This window comes from Kogia breviceps, chromosome 3 (assembly GCF_026419965.1).
Source record: "Kogia breviceps isolate mKogBre1 chromosome 3, mKogBre1 haplotype 1, whole genome shotgun sequence".
NCBI classification, from domain to species: Eukaryota; Metazoa; Chordata; class Mammalia; order Artiodactyla; family Physeteridae; genus Kogia; species Kogia breviceps.
Genome location: NC_081312.1, coordinates 165,493,939 through 165,511,946, shown reverse-complemented (window position 1 = coordinate 165,511,946; position 18,008 = coordinate 165,493,939).

Here is an 18,008-nt window from a genome sequence, read left to right as displayed (position 1 = left end):
AATTGGTCCCACATCCAGGAACTGGAAACACCGGTTCCACCTCCAATATCACCTGCAAAGAATCAGGCCATCCAGCCTTTATGATTCCACGTCCATCATGTTGGGGCAGTTCCAGCTCGAGAGACAAACAGCCCTGCAGCAAATTTACAAGGTGGATTGTGAGAACCTCACAAAGTTCAGGAAACCACAAGTCACATAAGACATGGGACTGAGAAAATAGTGCAGGATTTCTAAACCCTCTTCTTCAAAACAAAGTGACTAATAGCTAAGGTATTTCTGTAAACACGCTCGACACATAGTAGGCATTAATAAACATTGCTTTCTATTCTCCTTCCTTATTTATTTTAATCAGACCTTAAAACAACATGTATCCATAAACTTTTACAGCTGAGTCAAATTGTCAGAAAAGTGGAAGGAATATTTGCATTGCCGCTGTGATAATATTGTTGGGGAAAGTTAAGGCTATGAAAGGTTGGAATTATTTCATTTTTAATAACCTAATAGTCAACACAGTAGAAATCCATCACATGGAGAAAGATGACCACTGGTAAGACTCAGTATTTACAGTTAAGGAGTGAATTTTTTTTTCCAATAAAGGACGAAAACCTAAGCTGATGATACATTTGTGGGGAGGAAGGGGTTGTATGGTTAAATTAGGCTACTTCTTTAAAATTAAGTCTTGCTTCAAAAGGAATTTCATTATGCCTTGCTCGCCTTTTCATATTCAAACATTGGAGCCAGGATTGAAATCCTGGATTTTTCGGGCGCCTGCATTTTAAAAGATTTTGTTTATGTTAAGGCTTAGGTCACTTTAATAGGTATGTTTTAAGGAAAACATTACCTTTGGGTGACCTCTGGGATTTGAAGGTGAAAATTCAGTCACTGGGAAAAAAAAAGGCATCTGAGTTGTCATGGGTGAAATATCTAACCTTAAAGACAATTGTGTGTCATCCTGTGTCTTGCTCCAGCAATAAAAAACAGTTGAACCACAGCTGGCACAAAGTAGGTCCTGATGGATCATGATTCTTCAGTAGAAAAACACTGGTGGTTAAAAATAAACATGTTAATGGAAAATAAACTAGTGGAATTTTATAGAAGCAGCAAAACATTTTCAGTGATCTTTCAGGAAGCAGGTTCCAAACCATTCCCCCCAATTCTTAAATTGTTATTATAAGCGAAGCATTTTACCTCTGGAGAGAAGAATAAAATCGTGCTGGTTATCATATATTAGAATTACACAGGACATCATCTGTTAATGATCATTTATTCCTAGCTACTTGAAGAATAATTCCCAGTAATTATAACAAATGTAAGTCAAAGAGTAATAGCATCCTTTACATAGTAGAGTAATTATAAGTTATGTCCATGCACCTGGGACAATGGTCTTTTATGCTCGATATTAAATCTGTGCTGCAATTTATTCACAATGCCATCACTGGGATTGAAGAAAGGAAGCATGCCTGTAGAAAGGAAACTTGTCCTCCTTTCACACTTCCAATAAGTCATTTGAAGAAAACTGCTCTTTGCATGCCTTGCTAAACCCAATTACCACCAAGACATCATAAACAAATATTCATTGCATTTACAGCTGGTTCTTTACTGCACAATGCAAAATGTATTGTTAAAATTTAAACCATTTAAAGGGAGTCAGCGTCCAGATTTCTGCATCCGTTTAAAATTTAATTGAAAAAAACCTCAAGCATGTGTTGCAATATTTTCTTATTTAGAGACTGCTGCTAAACGAACAATCACATAACACTCTCAAGTCTAGCAAAAGCCAGACAAGAATGTAGGCAGGCGTCTCTGGCTTTGATATTTGTTAACCTGGAATCGACCAGTTTGCTTAAGTGGAACGACACTAAATACAGGTTTTGTAAAATTTTAGGATGAAATGGAACCATTAAAAAGAACGTTATGGACCCCCTCTCAGTAGAATCAGTCACTGTCAATCTTCTGGGAGCTCAATGCAGGCTTAGAAGGAAGTATTGAATGCCACTGATGGTGTCCTAACTCTCTGAGTTAATGGGTCCATTAATCATGCATGTGCATCTTTCTCGTCTATAAGAGAAAAAATTAAACTAATAACTCAAGGAGAAATAACTCTCATTGAAAGAAAAAAACCCACAATTCTTCAAGGCTCTTCAGAATTTGGCGCTGCCAATCTCTGAGGCGTGTCTAGCAACACTCTTAGGGGTAGCTCCAGCCACACTGAAAGAATTTCCTCCCAGGCTTTCTTTTTTTTTTTTTTTTTTTTTTTTTTTACTATACGCGGGCCTCTCACCGCTGTGGCCTCTCCCGCTGCGAAGCACAGGCTCCGGACGCGCAGGCTCAGCGGCCATGGCTCACGGGCCCAGCCGCTCCGCGGCACGCGGGATCCTCCCGGACCAGGGCACGAACCCGCGTCCCCCGCATCGGCAGGCGGACTCTCAACCACTGCGCCACCAGGGAAGCCCTCCTCCCAGGCTTTCTGTCCCGCGAGTAAATCACTCTTTCGTAACAGATACCTCTCCTCTGGTTCTTAACCTGGTACACAGAAATCCACCAGTCAGGTTTTAACTTAAATATCTCCTCCTCCAGAAAGCCTTCCGTGCTCCCTCCCCAACTGTGTAAAGTTACTCGCCATTGATGTACTCTCATGAATAGGCTTTGCTTTTCCCTGCAGCTGCTTGTTTATTTCTCTACTACTCTCTTCTCGTCGTGGGCAGGCAGGAGACTGTGCAGGCTCAACCTGAAGTGTCTAGTCCCTACCGCCGTGGCTAGCACAGAGCATGAGCCCAACAGATATGTGTTTGGTAGTGGATGCCCCTAGACCTGGCATGTCATAGTGCTGTCCAGAGGACAGCTTTGGAGATGGGGTGGGAGAGGAAGTCTGCAGGAAGGGGCTGAAGAATATCAGCAGATATGCTGGGAAAAAGTCTGCCTTGGGCTTCCCTGGTGGCGCAGTGGTTGAGAGTCCGCCTGCCGATGCAGGGGATACGGGTTCGTCCCCCGGTCCGGGAAGATCCCACGTGCCGCGGAGCGGCTGGGCCCGTGAGCCATGGCCGCTGAGCCTGCGCGCCCGGAGCCTGTGCCCCGCAACGGGAGAGGCCACAGCAGTGAGAGGCCCGCGTACCACAAAAAAAAAAAAAAAAAAAAAAAAAAAAAAAAAAAAAAAAGTCTGCCTTGGTGCAATGAAGTTTGATCATTTAATCTTAAAGCAGATTTCTTTCTTTTACCTTGTTTCCTTTATCCTTCCCTCATTTAATGTTATATATTAGAGCTTCTCAGAGCATTTTAACATATGCCAATGTTTATTATTAAATTCTATGAAGGACATTTTCCAAGTTTATTTGCTCATGGGACTTTTTGCTTGCAAGCAGCCACCAAGATATGAGACATGTGGTCCTCAGGGACCACAATTGGAGAAGATCTGTCCTGGCTAAACCTTTCTGTAATGCTATATAATTTTTTATCACTGTATCTATAAAACAGGAATAAAAATTATCTGCAGTAATCTGATAGGAACAATAAGTATGTTATGAATCAAAGCATCTATTGATCTCATAGATCTATTACATAATAAAGATTTGTGGATGTCACACAGAGGAGAGGTATTCCTTGAATGAAGAAAGGAAAAGAATCCACATAGAAATGTCTGTGTATATTCATGAATTTCAATTCTACAAATTTCCAGACTCCCATTTGCTTATTATCAAATAGTATTGATTAAGCATATGGTTCATATGTCTTTGTTTAAGTAAACAATCTTCAAATGAGTAGATAAATGAATACGTGATGATGATCTTCAACAATTTATCTTTCTCTTTAAGACCAAAGCTCACAATAGAAAGCATAACCCAATGAACAATGCATTTGGGAAGCAATCCATGCTTTCTACCCCTCCCCAGTCTTGCGGCCACCACGCCAGATGTGCTCTATGCAATACGGGGAAGGATGAGATTTTGTTTGTTTCTTTGTTTTCGACTACATTTGTCCTTCTAGAATAATATGGATACTAGGACAGCTAAACCATTGCGAGTGGCCACTTTCTTGCATTCTGAGCAGAAGAGAGAGAAGAAAGGGCCAGATGAGCAGATGGTATTATGTCCAGGAATAAAAGGAATAAAAAGCATGAAATTAACTACAAGCCTGTAGTGTTATTAAGTAATTTTGGAGAATCACACTAAATTCTCACCGTTTATGCTGATATTTTGACTTTGAGTTTCACAATATTTCTATTATCCACTGACCATGAGGAGACTGGGAAAGGCATTTAGGGATTTAGAATTATTGCTATTTACTCAATGGTGAGAACGCAATCATTTTGAAATTGGGGTAAATTGTGTTCAAACTAAAATTTTAGAAAACTGGAGGAAAGATTCTGGGAAAAGAGAGAGAAAGGGCTACAGGACACTCCATGAGTCTTATCCATGTCAATTACCAAAATTAATGAAATTAAGTGATGTTAAGTCAAAAGGGTACAGCCAATGCTTTGGATATGGTTACTTTTACATTCAGACTACACACAACATGAAAACATCAGTTTCAAATGTAAAACATAAAGTTAGACTTTTAAACATTATCGTCAAATATACAGATACCTTGAAACAGCTAGCGGTTTTGGCTATATGACGCCATGATCAGACTTTTCAAAAATACAGAAGAGAGTAACAAATTCCCATAAACTTAGCAGCATAAAATGACATACAATTACTATGTTACAGTCCCTGTGGTCAGAAGTCCAGGCACAGCTTACCTGGCTCCTCTGCCTAGGGTTTCATAAAATTGCAACAAAGCTGTCCTCCAGGGCTTGGCTCTCATTAGAGGCTCGAGTAGGGCGGGGCCTGCTCCCACACTCCCCCCAGCTGTTGGTGGAATTCATTTCCTTGTGGTAACAGGACTCATGCAACCTTGCTTTGAAACGTCAGCCCACAGTGGAGGTTCTATAATCAATGTGATCACAAGAGTGACATCCATCGCCTTTGCCCTACTCAGTGTGTTGGAAGCAAGCCCCAGATGCTGTTCACTCTCAGAGGGAGGGGATTACACAAGCACATCTGCACCAGGACCAGGGATGTGGAGTCACCTTAAGTCCATCCACCACAGCCACCAACGGCCCGTGAGCTGTACACCTTTCAACTTCTACTCCTGGAAAAACATGCATTCTTTTCATTGGTATCAGTTGGAAAAATACTAGGGACGTATTCTAAGTGGCCTAGCTAAAGTCAGGGATCCATCACTGGACCAGTCAACTGCAGCCAAGGATGTGTAGCTCCCAAGTTATTCAGGAAGACAAGTAGGGAAAAGGGTAGACCCCAAGAAATGGGGGAGAATGGTACAGGTTCCCAAATCCTACTTATTCCAAACCAGGTTTCCACTATGTTAGAAAACCTGAGTCATTATATTGCTTTATATGTTTTTGGCCTTGGAGTTCTGGCCGTCTTCACAGTTTCAATCAGACTGAGGAAAGAAATCAAGAAATCTCCTTTTACTCACAAGACTGACAGATACGTCACAGCCTCTAGCTTTTGGATATGGTCACATACATCTTAAGTCTAACAAACAACATCTGAAATAATTCTTCCATAGCAAAATAATCAGGGTGCATCTGTTCTAATGTTTGCAATAGTTTAACAACATCTATTCACTCTCTTCTCAACAACCTGCTAAGGTGTATCCACACTGCAATTACAAAACACTGCTTACTTTTCTCACATTTTTAACCACGTCAGATGCAAATTGCAAGATTAAAATTCAGAAAATTTTTAGAGTGTTTTTTACCTCCCCGGCCTAACTGGACCTACACATAAGTAGATAAGTGATACTGTAAAGTTAGTAAACAGGGCCGGGGGAACATTAATCATCAATATGATGAAAATAGGACCCCACCACTTAGAAACCAGTCAAAACGTCTTCCTGTATTTGGAAACAATCCCGTCACCTTGACCTTTTAATGGCTTTTAGTTAATAATATTTATTTTTAGAAATCCAAAGCAACTGAAGTCTTTATTCCTAACCTTAATATTTTCAATTTCCATATTGAACACTAAAACCGCTAAAACCTCTTGAAAACCGCTAAACCAAATATCACTGAACTTTTCACGATAACAGGAAATCCTGTCACTGCAGCATGTTCAAAATTAGGAAAGCATTTGATCATTTGATAAAGAAGTACAAGCTAGTTAGACCTGTGATGCAAACTTTAAGAAACAATATAAAATAAGGATAAAGAAGAATTTCCAGCAGAGCTGCTTTGGTTTGTTTGAGATGTTCAAACAGGAAAGCAAATTGCCAAATAAGAACAGAAGCATAAATTAGTTCAAGAGACAGCTCAGACATCTTTACTGAAGAGCACTGATGGGTCCAGCCTAAGAGCACGGAGGTGGAGCTAAAGGGCATGGGCTTGTCTTCTCTCGAGCAATCTTTGAAGGCAATGAACAGTAATGTCTCTAAAAAATGTCACTTTTCAGGATAACCCTTTTTATATGCATTGGCCAAGCAAGGGCAAAGGGGGAGGACAACCCTTTATTGGAGCGGCCAGTCTGTCAGCTAAAACTAGACTTCCTGGAACCAGAATCTCAAATATTAGTATGATTGACCCAACCCCTAAGATTTCCAAGTTGACATTGCCCTGTAGTTAACATTCTGAGGTCTTTCTTTTTTTGATAAGTTCTTAAGAAACAAATCTTGTTCTGAATATGTTTACTCGGAGGAAAATGAATCCTTATTGATTTAAGGATATTATAAACATCTTTATGACACACAGAAACATAAATTCTTAGATTACAGACTTAGCAGGCAGTTTAAAAAATAGTAGTCTAGAGAAAAACAAAACAACCCTCTGATTTGTGTCTTGTGAAAAATGTGGTTGTTATGCACTTCACAAAGGAGATGGTCACATAGAGATCTTTACAAACTTTTGATTAATAACAACTTTAACCATCTCTCAACCCCCAGTCCTCCAAATCCTATGAAGCTGATTATAGTCAAGGATAAATGGTGCTCTGCTGTGTCCTAAGTAAGATACTTAATACAGTGATGGTGACAGTAGTTGCTTCCAACCTCTGACCACCTTCTAAAGAGTCAGCAAAGAGGAGTAGTGGTGAGTGTAGACTTTGCAATCCTATTACAGAAGCCTGGGGGAGGATCGGAACTACTTAGAGTTGGCCAATAAACCCCTTTATAAAAAAAAGTCTGTAAAATGAACCTAAAACTAGTACCTACCAGCTGTAGGCATGATCTGAAATAATGTATGTAAAGTGCCTAACACATAGGGAAACTCAGTAAGACTAAGTTATAATTACTACTCTCTACCAGATATTATTTTACTAAAAATGTTTCATTTTTGTCTCATTTAGTTCTGGGAGCAGCCCATTCACTTCACAGTTGAAGGAGGCAGACCCCGCAAGGATCAGTAACTTGCAGGAGGCCACGTGGCTGGTAAGTGACAGAACTAAAATTTAAACTCCAGTCTGTCTGCCGTTAGAGCGTGTTGTTTGCCACGCAGCAAGGTGGGAGGAGGGCTGGAGTTTTGTTGTTGTTTCCCTGAAGGCCAAAGAACAAGGTACTCCAAAGAAAAGAACGAAAGGAATCCTACACTCTGTAGCTCTTCCGATGCTAAGTCTGATGTCTGGATCTACCAGAAAAATTCTGACCAGTGAAATAACTTCCTTTCTAGTCTTTTAAACACTATTTTGCTTTTTCTAAGAAATTTCATTATGCATTTGTTGATTCATTCATTCAACAATCGTAAACTACTTCTTATGCACTGGACACTGGGCTGGGCTCCATGTAAATGCCATTGATTGGAGAAGGCTGACTTGAGTATTAACTAAGGACATAAATTCCATTTGGTGTGACAAGCAGAGAAGCTTCAAAAGAAATGCAATTAAATCAAGTTAGGGAGCAGAGTAGCAGTTCAATTAAGAGATGGGTGCCATCTGACACATTTTTTTTTTGGACAAGTTAAGTAGTGGATGAAAAATTCAAGACCTGTGAGGGAAATCATGTTAGAAATTCAAACAAAGTTTCTAAACCAGGATGAGTGTATTGATACTAGAAATGCAAAAAAAAGAAAGAAAAAAAGTGACAGGTTATTTGAAGAAACATCTCCTTCTTAAAGTCATATGCAGCACTGGTTTTCTAGTCAACAAATTGGCAAGACCATACCCTAAATATCTGCACATCAAAATGGATATTTCCAGGTTGCTATACCAGGTGCCCAAGGATGAATTATATTTACAGAATCAGAAGCCTGTGCCTAAAATCATAAGTGTATATATACATCCTTTGTATTTGAGAAGAGGGGATTGTATTTCTCTCAGCATATGAAGTATTTTGTATGCCAGCTATTGGACAGTCATCAGTGTTGCATGTGTATTGAATGATACTGATTTATCACCTTTAGCTCCATTTTGGTGTAGCACCTTTTCCCAATAGACATTACGTTGTGACTATTTGTAGAAGAGTCATCTATCAGTCGAACAAATGATAAGGTGGTACATAAAAGTCTGACTCTTTCCTCCACCTTCTCAATTTCCAGCAGCTGTGGTTGCTCCAAACTCTGAACTCTGGTTGCTCAAGCCAGAACATCTGCGGGTTTTCCATTGAGTTTTAACAGCTAAGCATGATGTAGCCTGGGGTCTGCAAACAGTCTCAAAGCCGTAAAAAAAGGAAATTCACATCAAGCAGTTTCCTTCTCCCAGTGTCAACTTGCCACCTGGATCTTCCTGCTTTAGGCTTCCTTCCAATGCCCTCACATCGTTATTTTTAATGTTTTATCCAGGGTATATAGTTATCTGCGAGAGGGTTAATTCCATTGGAGCTTACTCAGCTGTAACCAAGAGCAGAACTCCAGACTTGAAGGTCATAAAGTCAGAATTTCACTATTAATATCACTTTTTAAAAAAGTGCTTCAAGACTATCAAGAAGAAGACTCTTTCAGTATCTTTTCTTTTTTTTTTTTTAAACTAAACGTGAAAAATCTTTGTCTCCTACAGAGAATTTCCATACAGCATTCACAGGTCTAAAAAAACTAGAGAATTATTTTGTAATTTCAGACTGATTTGTTTCAAACACCCAGTCACTACTAACTTTGGGTGGTAACCAAAACGGCTAATTTAGGCAACTGTGAAAGAGTTTTAGGCCACTTCTTTACAAATAACCTGTGAACATAAACTAAAATTCAGGGATTTCCAGCCATCTCATTTGCCTAATCAGCTTCCCAGTAAAGGTTAAGAAGTTGGACAACAAGAGGGGAAAGTGGGGGGTGAGGGTGGGATGAATTGGGAAACTGGGATTGACATATATACACTAATATATATAAAATAGATAACTAATAAATAAATTAAAAGGTTAAGAAGTTAGCCATACAAAAATAACTATCAGAAAAAGGAGGTCTTGAAATAATGAAACATGCTGATACACGCGTACATCATAGAATTTGTAATCTAAGATTGACGTGTTTGAGCTTGAGATTTAGAATTGGAAGACAGATACTGAGAAGTAGATGAAAGAGGAAGAACCCATTAAAAACGTTTGTCAGGCTATTTATTTTGTTGCTAGTTTAAGAGACTTCAACCAGTCTCAATTTAGTACAGGATTATAGCATCTAGAAATTTGCCATTTACTTTATTAGAAATATGAACTAGTAAATAAAATTGTATTTCTTTTTGAGAAACAAACCTACCTTTAAATTCTTTTTCATCATTCTTTTTCATTCATAAAGCCCTAGTATAACAGTATACCTTATTTATGCAATTCTGCTCAATTATTTTTTTATCACTACAAAACTAGATCTTTGGCCATAATAAAGATAGATGCACTAGTATTGTCTGCACATAGGAGATGCACTGAAACACCTATTTCTACCTCATAAGTAATAGGAAATGACATTCGAGAAACAAAGTTTAAAATTAAAATTTAATGAATCCAACCAAAAAGTATGCAAAGTCAGCTTAGAAAGATAAAATGAATTCCAGGCCAGCAAGATTAGATAGCAAATGGATTGTACATATTAATATGTCCATAAAGAGAAGGTGTGGACAGAAAGGGACTTCTCAGCTCTTGAAGAGAAGGAAAGGGAATCACAAAAGCAAACTTTAGCAATGTCCGCTCATACAGGGCAAGGTTTTAAGCAAAGAAAAGATAGGATTTAATTTCAGTGAAAGTTGCATTTAAAAAAAAATGCCTTCGGCAGCCCAAAGCCGTAACCGGTAAGACTACCCCGATGTCAGGTGTAACCCTACTGTAAAGACGGATATATCAGAAAATCTGATTCATTCACTCACTCATTCATTTATTTCACAACTTTCTACCGAAGCCAACAAAATGCTGATGCAGGGCAAGAGGCTGAGCATATGATGACGAGCTGACAGACAGAATCCATACTCGCTAAGCTTTCACTATAGTAGGAATGATAAGCAGTAACTGAGTATTCACAGCTACAATATAATTACAGATCGTGATAAGTTCTATGTAGGAAATATTTAGGAGGTGAGAAAAATATGAAGAAATGGGCTTAGGGAAACTTGGCAATGTACCCCAAGATCACACTATATTAAAGCGATGGTGGGATGTGATCCCCCAGCATTCTGTGTCCAGAACCCACCTTCATAAATTACATATGTGTCAGCAAAGCAGACATGCAGAGAAAGGAACTTTAACTTGTTTTCAGATTCATCTTTGATTTTCAAATTTATTCTTGCTATCAGGCCAGCTCTTACAGAGTTGCCTAGTCTCTGGTCCTTTACCTTCCCCACTCATTTAGATTTCCTTTCCCACAAACTGATCCTGAAAGCCAGGGTCAGATTCTCCTTCTATGGACATGCCAGTTCATGACCCAGCCTTGACACTATAATACAGAAAGTGCATATTGAAGGGATCAGGTTCATGGTGTTTTCACTCTGGTGGTTTTACCTCTCTGTACTGATATCAACGTTATAAAGACGAGGGGGAGGCAGGCCCCATTGTACATGGGAAATGAGTAAAACAGTGTATTCTGAAAACTGCAACAAAAGACCATTGCTTTTCATTCCACGTGTGGAATTTTGCTACTAAAATAATTCTTTGAAAAACTCAAAGGGAATGCAGCCCATTAAGTTTCTTTAAAAAAGGACAATCCTTTTTAGATTCCCTGAAGTCTGATGTATGACAGGCTTCATTGCAAACATGCTTTAAAAACAGGATGTAACTCTGACAAGTCAGACTTTGTAACTTGGCCGAGGCAAAGATTTTGAAATGTACTTATGTATGTGTTGGGTATAAACTGTTATTGTACTGGAAAACTTCTTGAAAGGGATTTTTATAAGTCTCATCTTGTCTCTCTAGTGGCAGTTAAAAATAGAGTTTATTGGCGACTATTTTTCCTTGTGTTAGAGAAGGATTAACTTAATCCTGGTAAAATATCTTAACATTTCACTATATTCAATTTATACAACTAAATTTTTATTAAGCACAATACTAAAATAACCGCAGGTATCCTAAGTGATCCAGAAGTTATACATTTGTCAAGTTTGTTTTTATAGACTTATGAACCTTAAACATTGTTCTTTAAATGAGGTAGTTTTTGCTTTCCTACCTATACTTAAATTATTTTAATTCTGGATTAATGTTTTTATCGTTTTTTTCTATAAAATTTTAGAAGGTGCCTCTATGTATTTATACAGCCTGGTAGAATTAGTCAAGGACCCATTCCAGTTTTCAGTATGGTGTGCAATTTACAGAACTATTTGAGATCCTTTTTAAAAAATAACTCTACTCAGATTTATAACATTTATGTGTACTATCGCTGTTCTCTTTTCCAATAATAAAAGCTCCAATTATGACTTCTGGTTTCTCACCTCTGCATTCTGAGCCAATCCAAAGGCAAGTGAGACAGGCAAATGTGTCCTAATACCCTATCAACCGTTTCAGCTTCTTTTTTTTCTTCTGTGGGATTTCCTCTATTCATTTCTCTTCCTCATTTAAAAAATATCCACTGATCTTCCAGGAACAAAACATGGTATCAAGAAATAATCTTCCTTTGTCATTGATAGAACAATTTGAATTTATCCTTACTCATTCTCTCTCACTGAGACACTCGTCTTTTATTTTTAAGATTTTTTTTTGATATGGACCATTTTTAAAGTCCTATCGAATTTGTTACTGTATTGCTTCTGTTTTATGTTTTGGTTTTTTGGCTGAGAGACATGTGGGATCTTAGCTCTCCCACCAGGGATTGAACCCGCTCCCCCTGCATTGGAAGGCGAAGTCTTAACCACTTGACCACCAGGGAAGTCTCTCACCACGATATTTGTCTTTTAAAACTTATTTCTACTCTTGAAATGAAAGAACGTGTCCTTGTTAAAGGATTTCAAGGAATTGTTTGTCACTCATGTAAAGACATGTAGAGACATGATCTGTACCTTGGAGCATCCCAGGTCAGTGACACAGGGAAGAAGAGGGATGGAGGAGTTGCCCTGGCTCTTTATTGCCTCCAAAGTCACCCCTTCCCTTCCTGGTCCATTGGCTAGGGCAAGTCATGTGCCTCCATCCAATTAGTGGGGGGAGTTAGGAACTGCGAGCAGCGTGTGGCTGTTTGCTAAACAAAAATGACCTTGCTCCCTTCTTCCTGCACAGAAAACACACCCAACATTTCCCCAAAGAGAGAAACCCAAATTCTGGCTGGTCCCTGCACTCGACTCAAATTCCAGACAATGATCAGTGGTGTCTTCATCAAGACTAGAGATGATCTTCTTGACCTGGAGGTGTATGAACTTAAACAGACATTGTCCTCACACACTCACACCCCAAAAGCCACAGTGAAGCAATACCAGAGTGATCCCAATAGGCTCTTGCATTCAGAAAGGGGAAGGACAGAAATCAGAAAGCAGCCATGGTCCATAGCAGTTCTGAAACACTGCTGGTAGATGCGGTGGGGCCTCCACCCTGAGGCCTGAAGGAGCCTCAGTTGGATCTCTTGTTGCATCCCAAGCTCCATCGGCTGGGGGTTCTGTCTTGTCCACTTTCCAACCTGACCTCATAACAAATGAGTGTTGGGGGGACAGGTCCTCTCTTAAGGACCGTTCAGCTTTTCAGCCCACTTCCAACTTCTGGGATTTCGATGACACGAGAGGTGCTTTAAATTTCATTGAAGGTTATTTTTTTCCAGGCGCGGTTTCTTTGGCAGTTCATTTCGCCCCAAGACTAAGTAGGTTTCTGAACTTCTTAGTGTGGAGCGTGTGACCTCTAGCAGAGGAGTCGGGGAACAGTTTCTTCATTTACACTGTTACGTGTAAATTCAATCCGCCCAAAAGTCCTGCGATGAACATATTGCCATTTTGACCAATTTAGAGATGGAGAGTGTGGGAGAATTTATTCTGAGAGGAAGAGTATCCTTCTTAGAAAACCTTGAAATCTGTGTTTTAGTAAGTAATGCTTACTTTAGTAAGTGATGCTAACCTTGCCACTGTGACCTTATTTCTGGTATATTGATGTGCCCATTAGGTCTGACCGAGGTAACTATGGAGACAATGGAACACAAAATTTGAAAATTGGACTCTTTCCAAAAAACCAAGACCTGTGATCACTATGCCGCCTATGCTATTTTAGTTTCTTTTACTCCACCTACTTTAGGCTTTTGCTTGGTTGGTTGGTTGTTTTTAAGCCAATCACTGAGATGTCAGATTTTGGTCAGGTAGGTGCCTCTCTCTATGATTTGGGGTTCACCAGGATAGGCTGGATACCACTTATTTGTTACATCACTTGAAAACCTTGCCTTGCACATTAGAACTTGATAAGTACATTTTACTGATTATGAGAAACATAACATTTTTTTTAAAAAAACCTTATTTCTTGTTTGTCCCTGTGGCTTAATTTGTACAGGCACAACTGAAGGTGACAAATATCTACTTGTCCTGATTTCTCACCATGAGTTTTAAACAGCTCACGCTGTGGGGACTGACATTTCCAGGTCACAGTCAAAAGGCACAGCCAAGGCCTTTGGTTGTGTCTAATTCTACACTGCACATGTGCTACCTTTCCTCAGAGCATAATGTTGTTTCAGAAATGAATTGCATCAGAGACACCTCACAAGCACTGATTTCAGTCCTGCCCTACCAGCCCTCTTTGGGGGATTCAGTTACATCTCTGAATTCTCTAACTGAAACTTCTACTTGATTCCAGTAAATTTGAAAGAAATACCAGCCCTTGAAAAGTTTGCCCATCTCCTCCTCCTCCTCCTCCTCTTCAATTTTTTAAAAACGTGATTGATAGAAAAGATCTCAGAACATTTCCAAATGCAGATTGTCTCTGACTCAGGGCCCCATCCCCATGTAAATTGTAGCAGGGCCAGGATTAGGACAAGGTGTCAGGGGAACTCTTCTGGGGCACCTGATTTAAGAGGTGCCCCAAATAGTCAGTATCAAGATAAGAGATATTTAAATTCATGTATTAAAAAGAAAAAGTAACGTAAAAAAAACCCATGATGAACAAACTATCAAATTTTGGAATAAAGACACATCGTTCGTTCGTTTTACAAACAAATATTATGTGAAGGGAACAGTCATTTCCAATCAGCTCAACATCAAAGAGGTCCTGGCATTCCTACAGTGGGATTATAGAGGGTGACAAACGGCCAGCAGAGAGATAGGGCAGCACAGGGCTTTCTATATAGTCTTTAATTTTTTTCTGTAGAGCTTGTATTACTGTTTCTACTTGGTTCGAAATATGAGCGTATATTTCGATAAATGCATATAGGGGCTGCACCTTTTTCCTTTCTCCCCAGGCTCCTATATGGCTCGGCCAGCTCTGAATCGTGGCCTCCTGGCCTCCTCCTGTCAGAGCTACTGGTGCCCACGCAGCCCTCTCCCACCTTTAGCTTCTCAACCTTCAAAACTTCCCAGACTTCCTCCCCATCTAGTCTCCAGCTCCCTCCAGTCAGGGTTCAGGCAATTCCAGGCTTTGGATGCAAAAACACCTGGCAAGAGACTCAAAAGGATCTAGAACTTGGGATCAGAGGTATTCACTGCTGAAGCCAGACCAGAATTAGTGATTTTAGGGACATGCAGGATTCCTGAATTTCCATTTCTGTTTCAACACATCTCATGCTACACTGCCTGCCATGGGCCCCACTGAAGAGCTGCCTTCGGGTTCTCCCTCTCCTTCTCTGGGAGAGTGCATTCTTGATCCTACGGTCATTACTGACTTACAAATGAACTTGAAGGGCACAGCTCTGTACTTCGAAGCCTGGCTGTGCTTCTTTAAGAAAACTATCTGTTTGATGCCAACACAAACTAGAAAAATGCAAATAAATAAGTGTCTGGTTTACTAAACAAGATAAAAAAAATTTTTGATTTTTGTATGTTGATCAGCTCTTTGGATGTTTCCATAACCGATGATTCCTCTCTAACAGAATGTGTAAAGTGTATGTTGTTTAAGATTGCTGTGAAGTTGTTGCATCTGAATGTTTTTCTCTGGTACATTTGTATTTTTAATCCATAAAAATTTCCGAGTTCATCCTCTTTTGGAGCATTCTGTTTTGCTAGGTCTCATAAATGATCTTTTTTAAAAAAAAAAATTTCTGAAAGAAAGGTGCTTGCATGCCCAGGGGTCTCAAGAATTCTTCCCATTTTCAATTAGTGTGTATCAATCAAAATAAAGGAGGATGCAGTGAAATATGTTTCTACTACTCTGCAAAGCCCCCAATAAAGAGAAATGTTCATAGTAAATGTAGCTCTTGTTTCACACTTTCAGCTGGGTTTCAATTGATAAAAGTGAACTATTTTGTCTTCACACATGTCACCAGAGGCTGCTTCAATAGTTGCTTAACCAGGACAAGTCCCTTTTCCAGAGCCTAGCCTTTCCTCAGTGAGGAGGCTCTAAGCTACCAAAGAATCACAGTAATTGACCTGGGTCTATACATCACATCTAAATAGACACGGAGTAAATTGCATAGCATTTGGGAAAACAAGTTACTCAGTGTTCCCCTTTCAACCCATAATGACTGTAATTCAGTTAGGCTCATTGCCTGTTATTTAATATGATCCTACTGTAAAATTGTTCCTTTTGCAATACAAAGTTTAAAGAGCCTGCTTTTCTTCTTAAAGCATGTGGGCTCTCTTGTATTGGAATAGGATTTCATTATATTTAAAAACTTTTTCCACTGTTTACTTTATCACTGGGGTCAGATAAAGGAGTCAGAGTCAAAATTAGTCTTTGCTCTGGGATAGGGGAAGTGAAGAGAGAGAAACCCCAGTGGAAATCAATGGTGGATTTATTTGTATTTCCATAGTGCGGAAACTACAGGAGCATTAGTAATGTTGGAAGAAAAAGCACGGGTGTGTGTGTGTGTGTGTGTGTGTATCCATATTTTCATTATTATTATTATTCTTAAAATACACTACACATAATCCTGGGATATTTTGCTACCAGGCATTGAAAATAGTCTATGATTCATAAATAATTTCTGGCAATCTCAAAATTTTTCACTGTTTAAAAAACAACTTCCCAGGCTGAGCCTACCGAAAGGAATTTATGAATAGTTCCCCTTATCTAGCCATGAAAAAATGCCTGGATATAGAGTTAACATTTACATTAAAATTTTTTTTTACAGGTTCAATGAATTTTTATGCAGCTTAAAAAAATATCAGATCTGAGTAGATATGATCCAGAGGATGGGCCTGATTTATCTTCTCTGTGACGAGCTACTGGTATTCTCTGTCTTTTGTGTCAAAGAGGATTTTTGTGAGGAGGAAATGAGTTAGTACCTATCAAGTACTTAGAAGAGTCCCTGGTACATTGCAAGTACCAAAACCAAAACAGCTGCTTCGCTCTCATTATCACTGTTATTATTATGTGGAATAACATTGAAAGTTTGTTCATCCTACAAAGTCTATCTTAATTCATACCTGCATAGAACTCATGATGATGTTGGATTCTTTTCAGTGAATTTAGTGACCACATTATACAATTTAACACATAATTCTACAGCAGAAAGTCTGACTATGAACATCCTATTTATGGATATCTCAGACATATAAATAGACGGCTGCTTCTTCCACCGATCAATTGAAACTTTGAGGAAGCTTCTTGTGCTTCCCTAGATTAGACGAATACTCTTTTGGACACACACACACAAAGACACACACGTATGTGAGGCTATAACTAACTTACATAATCTGGGTAGGCAAGGATGATAACTTGTACAGTACCTAGCACCCACTAGAAGCTTAGGAAATATTTTACTAAGTTTTGATTTGACAACATTGGTCCATAATAACAACTCTATCAGACTGTATCAGTGCATGATCTAGACATTTACACAGAAGACACAAATTTACACAAAATATTTAAGATATTAAAGAATATGTGTTATAAGCAATTGTTTTTCATCCTAAACTGCTTAGAAAATGTCCAAATGTCCGCCATGTCACTGTTATTCCTGAGTGATGGAAGCCAAAACTTGTTCTTTTGTTCGGATACCCTGATATGCATATTATTTACATTTCTCTGACGCTGTATCCAGTTGACTTGGCTCAGGGTCACTTATTCCGAAATCACCATGAAGTCACAGGGAACGGAATTTTACTCTGAACAAGAGAGTCTAGACACTTGCACTTTGTATACGGGCATCTTTTAGTTTTATCATCATGGCCAAAGTCAGTCAACTTCACGTTGTCAAGTTTCTTAGCTGTCAGATGCCTTATTAAAGGTGACAAATTCAATTAGTTTGTTGAATTTATAGAATGTCAATCAATTTGACGTGTTTCTTTTCCTTTCACCACAGTAAATAAGCTAACCAGTTTTCGTTTCTGCCCTCCCCCTCTGCTCCCCACTAACCGACAGAACCAGGCATAGGTGTCACTTTGGAAAGACTTGGGTTTAGTTTATTTATTTGTGACTCACTAACTTTGTTTCCTGAACACAGGACCTACAGATTGGTTATTGAGTATCTGTGAGATCGAGACCATCAAGCCCACAGCAGTGACCAGCACATTGCAGGACCAAGAGACCAAGAAAAAAGATTGCTTCAAGGTCACAAGCATGAAAAA